The following is a 20,442-nucleotide window of genomic DNA, read 5'->3' on the forward strand; positions in this document are numbered from 1 at the left end:
AACAATACATCACACAACACATGTTGTATCATTAGTCAAATAAACATAATAAAATGTAATCCCGGTCAAATTATGAGCCTTTTTATTATTATTTTTATTTATCTGCTGCAAAGCAATCAAATTAGGAAAAGTAACTTTTAAAAAGGGGGCGGGGCTTTCTATTTGTGTGGGGTTGCTGCAGACAGATTCTTGTCCATTCATTGGCTGTAGTCTGCTCACCCAATCAGAGGTTAGAAATCATGCTGGTATTTTCTGTGTTATTGTTCCCTTTGGCTAAAATAAAAAACAAAAACAAAACAAAATCAAACTTTGTTCAGCCAGCGGGATCGCAGTGAGATCGCACAAAGAACAAGCTTCTGCTTCCTGATCTTTCAGTTTCTTTCATGAACTGTTTTTTTTGTTTTGTTTTGTTTTGTTTTGTTTTTATACATTCGCAGTCCATTGAGTTTAGGGGGGAAAAAAACGAGAAAAAGAAAATGCTCATGAATAAATCTAAAATTCAATGTAAAATGTACTTTTATTTCACACAGGCATACACACACACACACACACACACACACACACACACACACACACACACACGCTCAACATGACTCAAATTGCCCCTTTAGCCATCATCCTGTCCCATTCCAGCACCAGAAGTGCATCCAGAACACACACACACACACACACACACACACACACACACACACACACACACACACACACACACACACACACAATACAAAGGGAGCAGCTGGGTTTTATTTCAGTGAATAAAAGCAATACTGGTTGGAGGCCTTTGAAATCATTAATAGATAAAAAGAATGAAAGCTCACATTACTCATCTGGGAAGAGAGAGATTGAAGCTTGATCATTCGTCTCTCAGATCCACCATCAGTTAGAATTAGTTGGGGTTTTTAACACCGACACGAAATCATCTCCAAACTATTCTGAAAAAGATCTCAATGCTGTGAAGAGCCACTGCTTCTGGTGTTAGTAAACACTTCATGATGGGAGATAAATCTGGATGATGTTGAGGGCAGTTACAGGAAAATCTAGACAGCGCCTGAGATAAAATTCACCCAGCATTTGTGACAAAAGTTATATTTGCCACAGGTGGGGCAGAAAAACAAGAACTAATAGAGAGAGTTAATAAAAACATCAAAGTCTGCTAATTGGCTGGGTGCGCTGAAACTTAACTGGAACTTCTGGCTCTAGATTCGACTTAAAGTGCAATTTCCTTGACATGACTTGGCTTTGTGTCACGGCTTTGCTTTTGCCTGTATCACATTATTCTACTGGCAAGTACACGAAGGTTATAAAAATCATTAAAAGATACGCTTTTAAATAAGAAGTTGCAAAATGTTTCATTATCAGTTCATCGTGAGTTTATCGCTCGATTCACCTTTTACTCATTAAACATCCGGTTATTTATTTACTCAAGTTAAAGCATTTAATATTGTGAACATGAACAACAAATCTATCTATCTATCTATCTATCTATCTATCTATCTATCTATCTATCTATCTATCTATCTATCTATCTATCTATCTATCTATCTATCTATCTGTCTATCTGTCTATCACTCCCTCTTACTGTCAATCCATCTATTATCAATCTCTCTCTCTCTCTCTCTCCCTCTCTCTCTCTCTCTCTCTCTCTCTCTCTCTCTCCCTCTCTGTCTCTCTCTCTCTCTCTCTCTCTCTCTCTCTCTCTCTCTCTCTGTCTCTCTCTCTCTGTCTCTCTCTCTCTCGGTCTGTCTGTCTGTCCGTCCATCCTTGTGTCTGTCTGCACTTATGTTTGCAGATCTGTCTGCCACTCCACCTGTCTCCATCCTTGCATTCTCACCATATGTCGATGTCTCTATCTGTCTGTCCTTGTGACTGTCTGTTTGTTTGACCAAATGTCTACAGGTTTGGCTGTTTATCTACCAATCAGTTTGTCTATCCATCTGCCTGTCTGTATGTTAATCTATCTTTTCTGTCTGTCTGTCTGTCTTCATCTGTCTGTCTGTCTGTTTGTCTTCATCTGTCTGTCTGTCTGTTTGTCTGTCTGTCTGTCTGTCTGTCTTCATCTGTCTGTCTGTCTGTCTGTCTTCATCTGTCTTCCTGTCTGTCTGTCTGTCTGTCTGTCTGTCTGTCTGTCTGTCTGTCTGTCTTCATCTGTCTGTCTTCATCTCTCTGTCTTTCTGTCTTTTTGCCTGTCTGATTTTGCCTGGTCATCTATCTGTCCATGTTAGTGGCCTGTCTATCTATCAGTCATTCCTTTTATCTATCTGTATGTATGTCTGTATATCTGTCTGTCCACCTAATAGTCCTTCACTCTGTCCATCGGTCCATCAAGCTGTCTAACTGCCTGTCTATTGCCTGTATAATGAGTGTCAGGTTTTAATGTTTTTCTTTTTTAAGAGCACAAATAAAATCTTATGTCCATTTTATTTTATATAAAATGTGGCTCATGCTATTGATCTTAAGAACAGGCTAAATTCAGTAGAACATCATAGACAGGAGGTTCAGTTAAGGTTCAGATAAGGAGGTTCGGGAGGTTCAGATAAGCTTCCTGATCTAACCACTGAACACGGATCTAAACACAAGCCATTGCAAACATACACCCTCCAATTAGCTGATATGGCATTGTGTGTTTTTCAGGCAAATAACACGTCAGTCACAAAACGAGGTGGTTTTCTAAATCAGCTCGAGTCCTCCGATCGCACTAAACTTTGTCCTGCTGAAATAACATTTCTACCGTTTTATTATCAGGAAGTTATCTGAAACATCCGCCATAAAATAACTGAAATTAGAACGGATTATTGACGCTGTCGTGCTTGTAGTATTGTGTGTGTTAAAACCTGTTGAAAAGTTTACTGTGTCAGAAAAAGGGCTTGTGTGTTTATGAATGATGGACAGTTCTATGTCGAAAGCAAACAGTGAACACTACAGTACGTGTTTTTATAAGCCGAGCCACCGGCTCGTGTCGATAATGCCTTTTAACCCAACATGCATGTATTATTGTTTGGAATATTTCCCCCTGAATTTTAAAATGATCTCATTATGTTTCAGAGCAGGCCATTTCTTTAAGTTTTTTTTTTAAAGTGCCTTTTGGGTGTGTGCTTATTTGCAGTTTGTGAGATCATGCTTAAGAAATGTGGCAAAAAACATATCATGTTGCAACACATCAACCCTTGCTCCTATATAATCTTTTTTTTTTTTCATGTCCGACCAGACGGTAACTAAACATGCGATGAATATGTCATTCTTCTTGTGTCTGGTGTTCTTTTTCATTCTTCTTTCCATTTAGCTTTTACTGGATCTGTTTGATTCAGGTGAACTTGGCAGCTCTCTCTATAGAAGACGTTAAGTTTCTGTTTTTTTTTTCTGTAGGTCATCAGAACCACTGCAATGCAGTGTATAGGCAAATAAAGTGGCTTCGTTTGATCAAAGACAACAATGACACTTGTTTATTCTCTGTACACAATGTTCTGTGTGTGTGTGCGCACACGTGTGTGTGTGTGTGTGTGTGTGTGTGTGTGTGTATGTGTGTTTCTATATCAATGGATAGGAATCTGACAGTTTTGACTTGGTGCGGAAGTAAAAATTTATTTAATATCTTTCTTTTTTTTATTTCTGTATTAAATAATATTTTTTTAGACAGTAAGATTAAGCATCAAACTTCGTTTTCACATTTTTTTTTTCAGTGAACGCAACACTGCGTTTCTGGAAGTTTCTTAAAAAAGAAATGCAAAAATTAGAAAATGTATCACATCTATATTCCTTATTTTTTTTTACCTTTTGTGATGCACGACTAAAGGAATCTGGTCTAATTCTTACCTTATATTTATCCCTCTGTAATCCCCCTGCTTGAACAATTACATGTTCCTACTCATTTTACTCCTGTGAATTCAATGGGATGCCGATAATTGTTTACTATACATATATTTAATAAAGATATACAGTACAGTATACACATATCTGTGTTTTTGGGGACAAAAGATAACATTTTTAAACAACAGAGATTTTTTTTTTACCAGCCTTCTTTTCTTCTATTTATCAAGGGTGCCAATATTAATGGAGGGTGTAATGCAAATTGAGGCTCGTGGAGATATTTTTGTCATCTTGCTCACTCCTGGTGTGAACGTGTGAAACAAAGCTCGCATCAGATACGGAGTTTAAGCACAGATGACTGAAAGACTAGAAGAGACTATAACTGTTCATAATTTGGATTCAGTTCCTAAACATTGCATTTTTTTCCTCGTGTATCTTTTAAAGCTGAAGTGATAAAGAACTTTAATTAACGAAGGAAACAAACTGATTCACGCTGATGACAATAATTAAAGTTTGGTTTGAAGATATTAGAAGCTCTCTCCGGATGGTTCTGTGTAATGATGCAGTGCAAAATGCAGACGATATTTCAAAAACAATTAAAAATAAATAAATAAATAAATAAAAAACCTCGAAATCCATAAACAGATCCAAACGGGAAGCTTTACGTCTTAGCGACGTGGAACGATTGTCATTCAGCGCTAATGTCATTTTGAACACCGCAACACACGGTGTGCTCATGCATCTCAGACGTCCATTTTGACTTTGTTCTTGCCCTTTCTGTGTGAACTGTTATGGCAGCATACATCACGCTGAGCTAATTAGCAATATAATTAGCATTGTAATTAGCAGCTATAATAATTTCTTTTATTTATTATGGTTTTGGTTATTTATCCGGGATAAAAGAGAAATGTACGGTCATTAGGTGGTCTTTTTATTATGTTGATTTCAGCCTTGATGTGATGACTTAAAGAAAGTATTTGCAAATTAGCTTATACTACGTCGGCGTAACAGTGTTCGCATGTTGTTGTTGGTGGTGGTGGTGGTAGTGGTGGTGGTGGTGGTGGTGATGGGAGGGAACTAGGACGATTGTTTTAAAATTGACAAGCACCTATAGAGCATGTCGTCTCTCCTACAAGATGAAAAGTGTTTCCTAGCATATCTGGCTTCGTGTCAAGATGGTGTAGATTTGCAGCGATCTCTTCTAAGATATTGCGATTGTGGGAAAAACGACTCTGTCTGACATCCATCCTAATGCGAATGCGACCGGTCGTGTTTCTGGAGAACCCTTGGCAAAGGAGAGATGAATGGCGATTTAGTTTTCCCTTAAGGATAGCCTAATCTGGTCGACTCTCCGAAGAACTTTATATGAGAAAATAAGAGCTGCGTGTGTTTCAGTAGTACATCGATGAAGATGTCTGTAAATGGTAGTCTACATAGACAGACACTTCCTGCTTTAGAAAAAAAAAAAGGATTTTCTTCCATGAGATGTCTCTAAAAGGCTGTATAATTCCTTTTTATCACTCTAACTGGCTTTGTCAGTAAGCTTCTCAGCCTGCTGAATGCTCTCTTACAGCCTTTTTTTTTTTAATTTTTTTTTTAAAGAAAGCCAGAAGCCCCTGTTTTCCCTTTGAAAGGGTTGCATGCAGAAATGCACAATCTAATAAGAGCACAAGATGAATGATAATGTCTTTTTATTAACTTACTGAGTGGTTTGTTTTGGTAAATTGAAAGTCGTATTTTTCTCTCTAAACATCTAATTGGGCTTTTGGCGGATTTTACAATGAAATGAAAGCGGTTATTGTGCCGTCGAAAGCAGCGCTTGTTCGTAAAATCCAGTGTAAAAACGAGCCATTGACAAAAGTAATATAAAATGATATATAAAAGCTGCCGCGTGAACTGAATGCTGATTTGTCTATGTGGTATTCGCTTTGAGAGCTTTCGAAAAAAAAAAAGAATATTCGAAAGAAACGATCGCGTGTGACGGCTCTGTTATGTGTGATGTTTCTTTAGGGATCTGCGGGCAGAGATGTAAGTGTGTGCAGCTTTTCTCTATGAAGACAGACTGAAAGACAGGAAGAGGACGTGATCGACAGACAGAGCTCAATCCAGCTTGTTGTGTCCAACAAGGTGAGTTTTACTCAGTACATGGATTTACTTGAAGGATTTCCCCCGAATCCTAATCCGGTTCTGAGCCGTTAGTTATTATTACACTGTGTGGGAGTTACACTACATGGCAACACTACTAGTTCACTAGTAATTCTACTAGTAATTAAAAAAAAAAAAGAAGACTAGTCAACTAGTCGATTGTTTACGCAGCAAAGAACAAATCGTAATGCACTTCAGCTTCAGTTACGGTTGTTGTACACAAGGTATACATGAGATTTCTAGCTCCAGTGCTTTGTTGGTTACACTGTTAAAAATGGAATAAAATAATTTAAGATGGCTTTCTGCTCAACTTTAGCCCTAGCAGCATCCAAAAACGAATCTGGTTTAGCCTCTTTGAGTTGGCTCTGAGTCTAAACTTGCTGATTGGGATTTGATACTGATGTGCAACAGTGGATTTATTTTTATTTAAGATTTATTTCACTTTGATGGAGAAAAAAAAAGAACTTTTCCAAGTGAGTGCAAGTAGATTTAGCTGATGTTTGTCTGTCTGTCTGTCTGTCTGTCTGTCTGTCTGTCTGTCTGTCTGTCTGCTTCACTGTTTTCTCCATCGCCTTGCGAAGGCTTGTATACTCTACACAACCCCTATTCACCGTTCACTTGAAATTATTTTCTTAACATTGCCGTCTAAGAGTGAGGCAAGTTTTCACTATCGTAGCATTTTTCAATACTGGCAAGTAATCTGTTTAATAAATCAGCAGGGGAGCGTGCATTATACAATGCCACTGAAGCAGATGAAGATATGAGCGTGTTTACGATCGTCTTGGTTTTCGCACAACACAAAAGTCGACTGGCAGCAATACAATAGCGAAGACTCGGAGCAACACTGAAGTTGCACCTCTGCTTCACAACACGGCTTAATTGAGTCACACATGCAGAGGAGCAGCCCAGTCACATCATGATACCCAGAGGCCTGGATTAATTAAGGGCTGAAAGCCCAGGAGTGCTCAGTGTTCGGCAAGTGCAATTTGTGTCTGCATTTTACCTCTGTGTGAGAGTTTACCTCTTAGACCTGTATAAAAAGAACCTTCTGTATGTCAGACTTCTTTATAAATCTACAACTTGTTTAGTTATAGTTATGCACTGATATTTATAATGGTGTGGTGCTCTTTAATCTTTCGACACCTATGTGTGTTTTATGACTCCAAAGTCAAGATATTAATCTCAATACTACCCCTGCTGGCTGCAGGAAAAGACCCCAGGCTTCCCTGCTGTTTCAGCCATCTCATATCGCTCTCCTAAGTGAATAGGGAAAGGTAGGTCTCTGTGGGTAACGGCTGCCATGGAGGCACCTGGAGCGAAGAGTGTGAGAGAGAGAAAGCTGGGGTTTAGGGATAAGTGGAGAGATTTTCCTAGGCCCGAAAACCCCTCCTCATCCTGCTGTCGTGCTGTGCATTGGTGGTCAGGCCTTGGTGGGGGGCAGGAGGAAGCTCCATGCTAGATGTGATGTCTGCCAAGAACTAGAGGAAGGTAGGCCTGTCCCTGCGAATGGGCAGAAAATTGAGGTTAACAAGCATGGCGCATGCTAAGTGGCAATGGGAGTCCCCAAGCTCGTGGTTAGGGCCTCGGCCCAGCAGCCTCCCCCTCCTCCTCCTCCTTGCAAAGATGCTGGCAGCATTCTCTGGCAGGAAGTGACCCGAACTCCCTGTATGCCTTCCTCTCAAATTAAGCCATCATCACACTGTGAGCTACCGATCCAACTGAATTACTGATCTTACTGATGTTACATGGTAATGCTCTCTCAGGATCTTTCAAATATAGTGCCTTGTGTTGTATGTTGCACTGCTATCCTGGCCAATATTTCATCTTCAAACAATGGGATGATTCTAAAACTGAATTTAATGTGAAAATATTTCAAAGTATAAACAATATTTTCAAGCTCAGAAGTGGTCCAGAGAATGGATCCCTGATCCTCATGAAAATGGTGGTCTAGGGCCGAACCGTGGTATGATCTGCATCAGGTGTGAAGGCTATCTGCTCTTGGTGCCATTCTAACACTATCACTTCAACTTGCCAGGATACTTTCTGTTTCATGTTTTGTGGTGGTGAGGAATGAGTTGTTATTGTTAGTGGTGGAAACGGAAATCCTCGTGGATATATAAAAACAGGCTTAATATATTAGCAAAATTGCATGCATAAAATTTGTGATCAGTCATTGGATTTTTACCCAAATAAGTCCAGAACCAGTCATGGGTATTGATTCAAATATTAAGGCCATGTGAAAGGCGACAAGGGCAAGAGGTTCTATGGTTTTTGTGAAATTTTTTTATGCATCAAAACTTAGGCATTAGAGAATGGAGAAATGCGCCTGATTACGTACATTCGATTTGATGAACTAGCAGCAGCCAGATTTGTGAGTAATTCTGAATACCTCCCAAAAACTGTATAAATTACGACCATACGTATTGCTCGGTGCTTGCCAGGTGTGTTGTTTTGCACACTGTGCCATGCTTGAACTGCCATTGCATGTGATTGTATTCATTCTGATTTCATTTTTAATTTATGACAAAACATATAAAAATATGAGATCATTTTGGGACCTTGGTGAAAGAACTCTTAAGGAAAACTCACAGGTCATGTCTAACAGAAGTCCTGTTTAATGTCTTGAATTTCTTTATAACATAACATTTTGCAGATATTAGAGGAGCCACAGCTGACCAGATGAACTGCAGTTTAATTGCACTCTTTTTTAATAAATTCACTACCTTATTCAATACCCAGCCATCTTTTTTTTTATTAAAACCAGTTAGCAATCAAGTGGCATATTAGTCGTCTCATTTGCTCCACATTGTTTACTTGGTTTGACATGACAATCTTCAAAGCTCACAGCTCCATGTCTTTATATATTTCTGTGCATGTCCCTTGCGTGTCCTATCCACTGTGTATTCCCATCTTACTATAAAGTTAGGTTCCAAGAAAAGGCTTCAGATCCACTTTATCCTGACCCTTTATCTTCAGATCCACTGTAACCCTGACCCTTTATCTTCAGATCCAATGTAATCCTGACCCTTTATCTTCAGATCCACTGTAACCCTGACCCTGTATCTTTAGATCCACTTTATCCTGACCCTTTATCTTCAGATCCACTGCAACCCTGACCCTTTATCTTCAGATCCACTGTAACCCTGACCCTTTATCTTCAGATCCACTGTAACCCTGACCCTTTATCTTTGGATCCACTGCAACTCTGACCCTTTATCTTCAGATCAACTGCAACTCTGACCCTTTATCTTTGGATCCACTGCAACCCTGACTCTTTATCTTTGGATCCATTTCAACCCTGACCCTTTATCTTTGGATCCATTTCAAATCTGACCCTTTATCTTCAGATCCACTGCAAGCCTGACCATTTATCTTCAGACCCATTGCAACCATGACCCTTTATCTTTGGATCCACTGCAAGCCTGACCCTTTATCTTCAGATCCACTGCAACCCTGAATATATGAATATATTGCCTCTAGTTGGCTAGGTAAAAACAGGAATATAAAGGAAAAACTACAAATTCTTCATGTACAGAGTGTCTAATGCGATTTGAGCTTCATATAACCACCAGTGTGCAGTGTGACCTCACAAAGCAATTCAAACCTTAACATGGATACAACCAAAAAGAAAGTAAAAATCCACACTGCTGAACGTTAGGAAAGTCCATCTATAAACGCAGATTCCCAGTCATCTCCTGGAACTGGATTGGCAACTGCTTCAAACACAACTCCAAATGGAAAGACTGGGAAAAACTCTCCTCACCAACAAAACAGATTATTCCTTACATGACTTTTTTAGGTTACCTCCTTGGTTTCAGTAGTCCTTCCTGTTTCCAAGTGCACTAAATTAAAGAAAAATTAAAGTATATTTTCCCCCTCAAGAAAGTTCCTACTCCATATATAAAAGTACTATGTATCACTTCAAATGAAACCACAAATCACAAGAAAATAAATGAATGAAAGGATAATTGAAAGACATACTAACTCCAACAATTAATAAAGACAGAGGACATCAATTAGGGCCTGGAACCAATTGAACTGTTAACAATGTTTTCCACAATATTTTACCTTTCTTCACATATTTCATACCTCTTGTCTTAGCCCTGACATTGTGGTGTTACAGCGCCTGGGTATTTAATTTAATGGGAATTCACTGGACAGCCAAGAAGGGCAGCCTGGACATAGCAATGGAGACAAGGAGATAGTTGTTACCAGTTGCTGGCCCAGGATTTTACAGTTCTTACTCAAATGTATATTGGAATACTAGTCTACTATAAAAGACTAGCTGATATAATGAAGATTGTTGTGATTATTGTTAATATAGCTGGAAGTCAAGACCCTCAGGTAGTATCTGAGTGTAAGGTCGAGTATTGTAAGGCTTGATAGTGTTATCAGACTTAAATACAGACACCTCTGTGCTGTCAGTGTCGACGGCATTGGAAGCTTTCCACACTGCTACCTACAATGTGGCTACTGAGGATTGAGCTGAATGCTCCACAACCTGCTTAAATCCCCTCCCCAGGTGTCCTAAGGCCTATGTGTTTTTCCACCTCCTTTCCTGCGGCAGTGCTTCCAGATGGCAAAGAGAGCTTATGTGCTGCGTTTTCAGTCAGGTGTACTTGTTATGCTCTTAAAGAGAAGGCTGAGTTGCAGAGTTTTCTTAAGACAGCGGCTCAGGAGAGGCCTTTCAAATCTAATCCTCTTCCCCTGATTCCAAGGGCTTGCAAATCTCTCTCGTTAACTTTGGACTGTGTTTGTCAGTGGGGCAATATTAAGTTGCCCTGATGAAAAGAGTTAAAGTTTAGACTGCCTTTGACTTTGGTGTTTTAAAAGACCCTTTTCTTTTTAGTTGTTTGATTGAGTCTGTGTGTGTGTGTGTGTGTGTGTGTGTGTGTGTGTGTGTGTGTGTGTGTGTGTGTGTGTGTGTGTGTGTGTGTGTGTGTGTGTGTGTGTGTGTGTGTGTGTGTGTGTGTGTGTGTGTGTGTGTGTGATTTAAATACCACACCTTGATGTTGATGTTCCCCCACTGGTAATAATTTATGGCACTTTTATTATCTTCAGTGCTTTGACATTGTCATGTTTTCCAAGAAGACCGTTTAGAATTTACATTACATTTCATGGAATATAAAAAGTGTGTCAGATACTATGTTAAATCTCTTTACAGTATCTTAACAAAAAAATGCATCTTCGGCTTCTGGCTATTCCTGTATGATTGACTAACTGTAGATTCCCTGGGAGGACCCGTACAATGTGTGTCTTGAAAATTCCCCTGCTGATATGCTTCATAAAAAAGGATGAAACAAAACAAAACAAAAAAAGACGGTCTCGGGTCCCCACGTTTGATTTTTTTCCCCTCTTTTAAAACAGCGCCGGGCTGATTGTGTGAGACACATGAAAGAGCCGAGGCATGGCCAGGGAGCCTCTATTCAGGGCTACACTTCTAGAAAAGCTGGCCGTATCTAACCCCTGGCGACTGGCTGGCCCTATCACTCAAATGTCCCAGCAGTCTTTGTGGCTTTCCCAAGACCACAGTGAAATGATCTCTTTTGTTGCGCATCATTAGTTCCATCTGCTGTGTGAGCCTGGCTGTCTGTTGCGGGGGCAGGACGCCGTCATGGTGGCCAGGGGGCGAGGCGAGAGACCCACAGCCCTGATGCTCGTGTCCCGACCTCCTCCTTCTCATCTACTGCTCAGGATGCCTGCCTTTCTTTCTCTATCTCAGCCTCTTCCTTTTTTTCATTTTCTTTAGTCTCTTTCTTTAAGTCCCGGCTCTCTGTCAGTTCAATTCAAGTCAATTCAAAGTAGCTTTATTGGCATGACCATATAAATATACAGTATTGGCAAAGCATTCACATACGTTTATACACACACATACATACAAACACACACTTACTTACCTTGTGGGGACGTTAATTTTAGCATTATTTTTAATAAGCTGATTAATGCTTATTAAAGTAAAACCTTTTGACTCTTTTTAAAAAAATAAAAGCTACAGTATTTGTAAAATAGATATATTTATGGGGCCAGCCAAATAGTCAGACATGTCAATCCTTATGGGAACATTAATGTATCAGAATATCTGATCAACATATCTGATGTGGAAAGATTCACTTAAAGCAGTAATGTAATACAATGATTATCATGCAGGACAATACAGTGATGCATTTGCATCTAAATTCAATTTTATTTTAAATTCAATGTTTTTTAATTAAACCATCAAACCATTGTGACCCATATGCTTCATCAGATCTGCCCTGAAATGACTCACATACTTACATTTTGGAAATCGTATAATGATTTACATTACCTCATAAATGCTGACTAAACTGTCATACTTTCAAGATAATTCATCATTTCAGAAGTGATAAATTGAACGAACAAGTTGCACAAGCCTTAATTATTTGCTCAGGAGGCCAGCTGACAGCCCATCAGCTGTTCATGATTAGAGCAAGAAGGGGAAAAATAGATGCATATTGATGCATAGCTTTTGCTAATTTTGTAGCTTAATATTGTGAAATCATCAACCGTCTGTTGTGCACCTATCTCTCAACACCACACACTGGCCTTAGTTTTCCAGAGGAACAAGAGGTATGATTGTCTTCAAACATGCCTCTATCCAAGCAAAAATATGGGCACAGATACCTGAATAAATACCGAGATCTAAATTCACTAGTGCTTCCCCGGAAATTAATGTTCATTCTCATTGCAGACAAATTTACCTCATATCTGAGCCATGGTAATGATTTAATTCGAAACAACCCGAATTGTAGCATCCGGGCAGCGTGTTTATAGATGAACATAAAATCTCGATTCTTGTGTTTTTAGCAGATAAAAAAAATCAATAATATAAATATGTTTCAAGCCAGTTCAAGTTCAGTTCGAGCCACAGTTATCTTAGGCCAAACCTCCGTGAGTGAAACTGACCGGGAAACACATCACCTCCACCCTGAGGCCACACCTCCTCATTCTTAAGGACTGACAGATACATAGGTTCTTCGCCTGGACTATAATTCATCAAGCCCACTCCTGCTCCTTTACTTTGACTCAAAGGCACGGAGGCACATGTTTCCTCCTTCAGTACAACTGTCAATCACAGAGGCCACACCTCCTCCATCACTGGGACCGACAGGCCCCGAGGCTGTGTCTTCTTAGCCTAGCTATAAGCATGTCTAACCATTATAGATGCACTTCCATCTTTTTCCATCTCTCTCTGCATTGGTGAATTCATGTTTAGGTATTTATTCAGGTATTTGGCAGAACAGTATGTGCCCACATTTCTTCTTGGATGGTGACAGGCTGAAGAAAATCGTTCCTCTTATTCCTATGGAACAAAAAGTCTAGCGTGGCGTTAACACATACAGTATGTGCACACACATGATTAGTGTTTTTACAATATGAAATGTAAATAGTGAATATTCATAAAGACTAATGAAGTATCCTAGTAAAGCCTGGCTATATTACACTCCATCTCTCATGAGTACGATGTGTCTCATATTTAATTCGGAACCAAACATATATGCAAATGTGAAATCATTCATACTATATACAGTGCATGTATACAGAGTAGACAATATATAGTATATAATATATAATTATGTAACTTAACTGATAGATAGATAGATAGATAGATAGATAGATAGATAGATAGATAGATAGATAGATAGATAGATAGATAGATAGATATTTCATTTCATTTATTCATGTCTATGTTCCATGTAAACGAAGGATCAAACTTAGCTCATCTTCTAAACTAGGCATATTTTTATTTAGATGGTCACTAAAGTTCTGCTTGTACTGATTCTCCATCTATCCAAGATGCACCAAACAGATGTAACATTTTCTCCCTGCAAGAAAATATTTTATTCATGATTTATATGAAAGATAAATCTTCAGAAAGTCTTAGAGCTGATGGGCATACACAATTTAACATCTGTCTTCCTCAGAATAATTAATAGCGCAGAGGAGCACTGGGGACCAAGACGTCAGGACTTTTCCTCCCCTTCCCTTTCTGTAATTATTGTCAAAAACAAAGCAAGCATGGATTTGCATCTAACAGTTGTGTCACAGATTTTTAGTCATATAGGCTTGGGAAATATAGTAAAGCAGCTGATTTATCCAGGAACTATACGCTCTGTTCATGTGCATTTTATTAAATGATCGCGATGTAAATGATATACAGGTTATGGATTTGTTTGATTAGATTTATATTGTCGTCATGTTGGTTTCTTGTTCTGCCACACCCTTTATATCCTGAGGTTGTACATCCTGTTTGAATGTGATTGGCTCAGTTTTCTCACTCTCTTCCCTTAGGACTTTACAACATTGATGATAATACATATCACAAGTGGTGCATATATGTATGTGTGTGTGTGTGTGTGTGTGTGTGTGTGTGTGTGTGTGTGTGTGTGTGTGTGTCCATGGATTTTCTCAGCCTTAGTTTTGCAGGCCCCAGAGGTCATCTAATATAACCTGCCCTCACACGTAACATTTTGGAACGGTAAGCTAATCCTTTACTGTAGGATTACTGTAATGTCTGCCTGATGCACAGAGCGCAGAGACAGAGGGACACCGCAGATTGACTGCAGGACTGGACACTATTGGATAAATGACTGTGTTGCTATCGCCTTGAGTGACATCCTGTTGCCCAAAATCCAAAGTGCTATATTTGTTGCAGCTATTATGAAATAAAAACCCTCTGAAAAAGGCCACTATTCGGTTTGAATTGATTCCCTGAAAACTCCTGCGGTGAATGGGCTTTCATTTTGATGGCATTACTATGGAGAGAATGTGTTGTGTCAGTTTCACCTCTCCATTACTTTGTCCATTAGGGTGAAACCGCCTGATTTTATTTCTCGCACTCTATTTTCTGTGATAAAATGGAAATTCAAACGCTTATTAAGTCTGAGTGACATCTATGTCTGGGAGCTGGAAGGAAAGTAAGTCAACTATATCTCGTTTCAGTTCATTTTTGCTCAATTTCCCTCTCGTGATCAAATATTTCACTTTCCAGTAGGGTCCTAATGGGAGTGTCAGTTTCGGGAGGCCCTATCTCACTGCTCTGCTGCCATTAGCGGCTCTCTTCGCCTGTTTCAAATTTCTACCTGTCAACAGTAAAAGCAACGGGTCTCCGTTTTAACCCATTTCTCTCCCTCGCCGCCTTAACTGATGTCGACGGATCAACTGGCAATTCTTTAACCACAGGAGTTTAGAGTTCAAACCTGCTTGTGTTGGGTGTTGACATTTCATTCAATTTTTTTTTATTTCTCTTTTTTAAAAACATGATCTATTCTGTTCGGTTGCGCCCAATGGTATGTTGTTCAGCAAGCACTCGTTCAGTAACGGCATTCTCTTTGGCCTAATTTACCCTTTATTGGAATCAAGCATGTCATCCCTCCACCCTCAGCACACCCAAGCTTAAACATTCTGGTTTCTGACAGAATTTATTTCTATTGGAGTAATTAGTGAAATAATACAGGGAAGCTATTTGGCTAAATTGTATGGTGTGACAAATATGTTATGTGAAACTTTTATTAAAACATTGGACCACACCTCAAAAAATACAGTTTATCTTTTCATTGTGTAGCATTCTGTTAAAGCTCTATTAGTTTAAAAATAAATGACCTTTGATATCTTTTCAGTAAAACACTATCGGTTGTAAACCTGCAGAAACCGTGTCATACAGGGCAGCCCCCATTCCCTTCCTAAAATAAGCCCTACATTTCCTTTTTGGTTCTCCCTGGGGACTTGTTGTTATTCTGTTGTCTTTATCTAACCTTGTCAGGAAGGTCTAGATTGTTTTTTGTCATATAGTTTCATTTTTTTCCCAGATACTTTACAACATATGTTTATTTAGACTCCCGTCTTCAGGGTGACATGTCAACATGTCTGATTTTAATGATATTATGACTACTTCAACAAGCATGTGTCTTTCTCTGCTGGGGAAAATAAATGCAGATGATAGCATGTAGCACTTAAATCTGTAGCGGGAAAACTGGGAAACTCTTTACATGGTGGAAATGGTGGACGTTTTCAAGGACTATATATTATGTCCTTAACTGAAACATGTTTCTCTTTTGCATTGTGCCTCAAAATGACATCTATTTAAACCATTAAAAGATACTCTGATTCTACATTTATAACCCAATCTACTTATAAAAACCACTAAGTAAGTTTTAATTATGTCTTTCTGGTAGGAAATAAGTAATCTCTGTGATTATCAACATCATCCACGTTCGCCTTTGTCTCATCACCCGAGGTAAATGTCACTCAAAGCATTTAAACACGTGCCTCATTGTCATCACTTCACCGTCCACATTAACATTGCTGCTGAAATAATCGTAAATAATTCAGTTACTTCTGATTTTTTTTTGTCTTTTTATTAGGTCATTTACACATTTAAAACTTTGTACAGAGTCACTTATCTGTGCTGACAGCCTGTATCTGTATCTGTACAAAATCAATTATAGTTATGTCACAATGGAACATAGCTATGCAAAAAAAGTTGATAAAATCATGACTTATTGCATGAGAAAAGCTAGCAGGTATTTTTTTTAAATTTTATTTATTATGGCAGCACAGTCATATGCCAAGGCAAGGTTAGAAATGAGCCTAAATAAAATCACTTCCATGTTATTTTGGTAAAATATATTAATGTTGTTTTTTTTTGTCATTGTATATTATTGAGGGGGGGCAGGATGGCCTAAGTGGTTAGCACGTCCGCTTTGTGTTTGTGGAGTTTGCATGTTCTCCCCGTGCCTCGGGGGTTTCCTCCGGGTACTCCGGTTTTCTCCCCCGGTCCAAAGACATGCATGGTAGGTTGATTGGCATCTCTGGAAAATTGTCCGTAGTGTGTGAGTGTGTGAGTGAATAAGAGTGTGTGTGCCCTGCGATGGGTTGGCACTCCGTCCAGGGTGTATCCTGCCTCGATGCACGATGACGCCTGAGATAGGCACAGGCTCCCCGTGACCAGAGAAGTACGGATAAGCGGTAGAAGATGAGTGAGAGGGAGTGTATATTACTGACAAAAGCCCAGAACAAGAATCCTGTTTTTAATAGTTTTTTTATGTACTGGGCTTCACTTTCGAGGTGAATTGCTTTAGTTCCAGCAAATACAAAGCATCCTAAACAACGAGAAGCATGAAAGTGTGTGAAATGTTAAATAACTTTTAGGAGCCACTTTATTACCCCTCCATATGGATAGTATATCAGTGGTATAGAGAGAGAACCAGACAAAACTGATTTTGGAAACAAAGTGTGAACAGAAGATGTTTACTCAGGCTTGGCCTTCACTCAGAATCACAGCTTTGTGAAATGAAGTGCTTTTTTAATGTTTGGTCCAAGTGAACTAAAACCAATGTTAACTGCTTTCTTTAATCTTGTGCACTCATAATAAGAAGAATTCTTTTGAGAATTTATGTGGATGGAAAAATGAATCTGAGATTTATGTAGTGTGTCATCTGTGCATTGAAAATGTCTTTGTATTTGTACAAAGAATATGAACTGCTGTTATTTGCTTTATTTTCTTTTTTATTTGAATGATTTATTTACTCATAAATGGGCAAATGTTTCTGTGTACTCTGACATTCAGCTGAACCCACTTTTCCCTTAAAGTATATGATTTCCCCCCACCTTTTTTGCACCATCATAGGAGGATAATTGTACTTGAGCCAAGAGCGTATTGGACCATTAAACCACTGCCTCTCCCAGTAAAGCTATTCTCCTTTGTGTAAATGCATTGGAATTACTTTCAGGGGGCGTTACAGAAAGAATATGTGAAAGGCTACTTATTCTCCTAATGATTCTTTGTCCTTTTAAAAGTCATCAGGCTCGTTTAGAAGTGGATATGTACAGTGGAAGAGGTGCCCCCTGAGACTGAGGTCATCTCCATCTCCTCGTCCAAGGCCAGAAAGTAGGTTTGTGTGAATGGACTTCTGCCAGTTGAGGTTGTTTCGGCTAATGTAGGTTACGTGTCCATTGTACATCCCACAAGCTTCTTTTAAGTGAGTGCTGAGGCTGTGTATTAGCATGGCATCCTGAGGTGCAATGGTCACTTTTCTATCCTTAGGCAGAAAAATAACTTGGAAACAATGTAAAATGTGAGTTATTGTTTAAGCATATATAATATAGAACGTGGATGAGAAAAAAATTGTAATCCGGACCGGAATGCTTGTCCGTGTTTACATGGGCCTTCTGTAAATCAGTTTATAGACACTACCCATTGGCTCTTCACTCCATCTTCATCTCAATCTGTTTGAATGAAAACATGGCAGTTGAATCTTTTTTGTGCCCAAAGCCAGATACTTTTTCTGTGCACAAAAAATGTCATCCTTCCAAAAAATGACAAGAAACACAGTAAAACTAGAACAGTTATTGGTAATGATGTTCCATGATATATTACTGGTGAGATATTCTTGGCGAACAGGATGTGAAGTTGTATGAGGAATTTCAAAGCTGGTCCTGGGTATAATCTGTAATAATCTTTTTGGATGGCAAGGTTTACAAAATAGATTGAGTAGACATATTTTTATTACTAAGAGAGCCAGTTATGGTAAAGCTTTGGATGAATCATTGTGGTAGAAATGTACGTAATGCTAGCTAACTAACTAACTAACTAACTAACTAACTAACTAACTAACTAACTAACTAAGTGTTTTTAGGAGCTGGACTGGGAGGTACAGTAGGTTTGTGTAAAAAAATCTACAGAGTGTTGTTGTACTTCTCCTACTTAGCCACTAGAGCTCCAATCTTGACTAATCTGAACTAATGCACCTAATAACTTCTGATATTTGGGTGTATATAGTTGATATGTATATAATATATTTCACAAGGATGTCTGGTAAAATATTTTTCCAGGGCGTATCCTGTGAAACTTTAATCCTACTACAGTATGTTGTCAACACCTAGATTCTGTGGTTTTAAAACTATTGCAAAAAAGAGAATTGCCAAAGAAAAGGAGCATTATGATGAAAATAGTTTCAGATCAGCACGGTTCAGGTACACACCTCGATGCTTATAAACAAGATTCCATCTTACCTGATTTCATACCCTTGGATCCAATGGGAAACAATGCCATGCTGGACTTCCCTGTTGCAAGAGTGCTGAGTTCTTAACCAGGAACAAAAGTTCTCCTATCTCACAAAGGAAACCATGAAGCTTTCCATCACTTTAGTTTTTCCTCATTGTGCCAAAAATGAAACGGTATAAACTTTTTTCTTTAGACTTCTGACTTCTGTCTTTTGTCGAGTTTTCACGCGTTTGTGACTCCAGGCATGGGCAGGCCACAGCACTGCTCTTAAACAGTGCTGCTGAATCACTCCAATTTGCTATAATTATTCTGGGCTTTTCATCAACAGATAGCTCAAATGCAAAAAAAATGGCAAGACTGATATCTGGGATATTTTACCCTGCGGAAATTCCCAGCTCTGTTTTTTCAGTCTGATTTATGAGCATTTGATGAAAAATGATCAAAGTGACTCTAATTTATGATCCATCAACTAATTCTTGACTTTTACCGATCATATTTAATGCTTAACTGAGAACATAAGGACAGTGTGGCCAGTGTAGAATTATTACTGAAGTAAATACAAAATGTAATAAAAAAAAAAGAAAAAAGAAATCAAGTGAAGTCAAATAGCATGTGATTGTGAGGTATGTCCCAATAGCTGCTAAAGAGACATGCTGACTTTATTGGATTTTGCTGTCATTTTAGCAGCTTGGTGACAGTTAGTGTCCCTTGGGGCAGGTTGGTTGGTCAAATACATCTCCCAAGGTCAGTTTGAAAGTCCCCCATGCCTGCAAATGGAAAACAGTAATAAAACAGAATACAGGGATTGTTCAAATAAACAGAATTTCTATGAGTTTTTTTTTTTTTTTTTGTCTGGTTTATTTACCTACTAGTCCATTTTCAGTTTGGGTGGCATAGGATGCAAGGGAACATTGCTGAAAACCTTGGCGAATAGGTTTGTTTGAGTTTAAAATTCAAGAGGAAAGGAATCCATCTGGAGGATGAATAATTTAGATGGCTCAAGTTGGTTCCTGTTGCTGTTGTTTGTGTCTTGCTCCCCCCTCCTCCCGGCAGCCCCCTGAACAGATGTGGCTCCCGAGGCTTGTTCTTCACACTCTGAGGTTAGATACGGCACTGTACATGAGGGACCACAGCATGGAGGATAGACTGACTCAAAACAAGTGATCGCACTATCAGTGCAGGGTTGCATTCTCTGAATCTTCTAGATTCAATGAAATGGACATTGTTATGCATATGATGTTGGTTTGCCAAGTAGGTTTGGCTTCTGGTCTTGCCAAGCAACCGTCAGCTAAAATGACAAAAGGCATTGTTATTGATTTTTAAAATCCGGGATTTGGAGCAAAAATGTGTGAAGGAAAGTTATAAATATGCTCTTTTTTTTAAAGAATTCAGGAAGTTACTGCAGTGCTCTTCAGAATTAATTGTAGATGTAGTATTTGAACATACAGTACTGCACGAAGCTCCCAGTG

The 20,442-nt window shown here is 38.9% G+C and overlaps 1 long non-coding RNA gene across 1 annotated transcript in view; it reads left to right on the forward strand.

Annotated features, from left to right (window-relative positions):
* The window catches only part of LOC113658218, a 58,848-nt gene extending 40,680 nt beyond the window's left edge, over positions 1-18,168 (forward strand). Inside the window, exons 3-4 of the long non-coding RNA XR_007139297.1 lie at positions 5,815-5,931; positions 17,767-18,168. This is a non-coding gene — a long non-coding RNA (uncharacterized LOC113658218). The remainder of the gene's footprint in view (positions 1-5,814; positions 5,932-17,766) is intronic.
* Positions 18,169-20,442: the final 2,274 nt, after the last annotated feature.

This window comes from Tachysurus fulvidraco, chromosome 23, assembly GCF_022655615.1.
Source record: "Tachysurus fulvidraco isolate hzauxx_2018 chromosome 23, HZAU_PFXX_2.0, whole genome shotgun sequence".
NCBI lineage: Eukaryota > Metazoa > Chordata > Actinopteri > Siluriformes > Bagridae > Tachysurus > Tachysurus fulvidraco.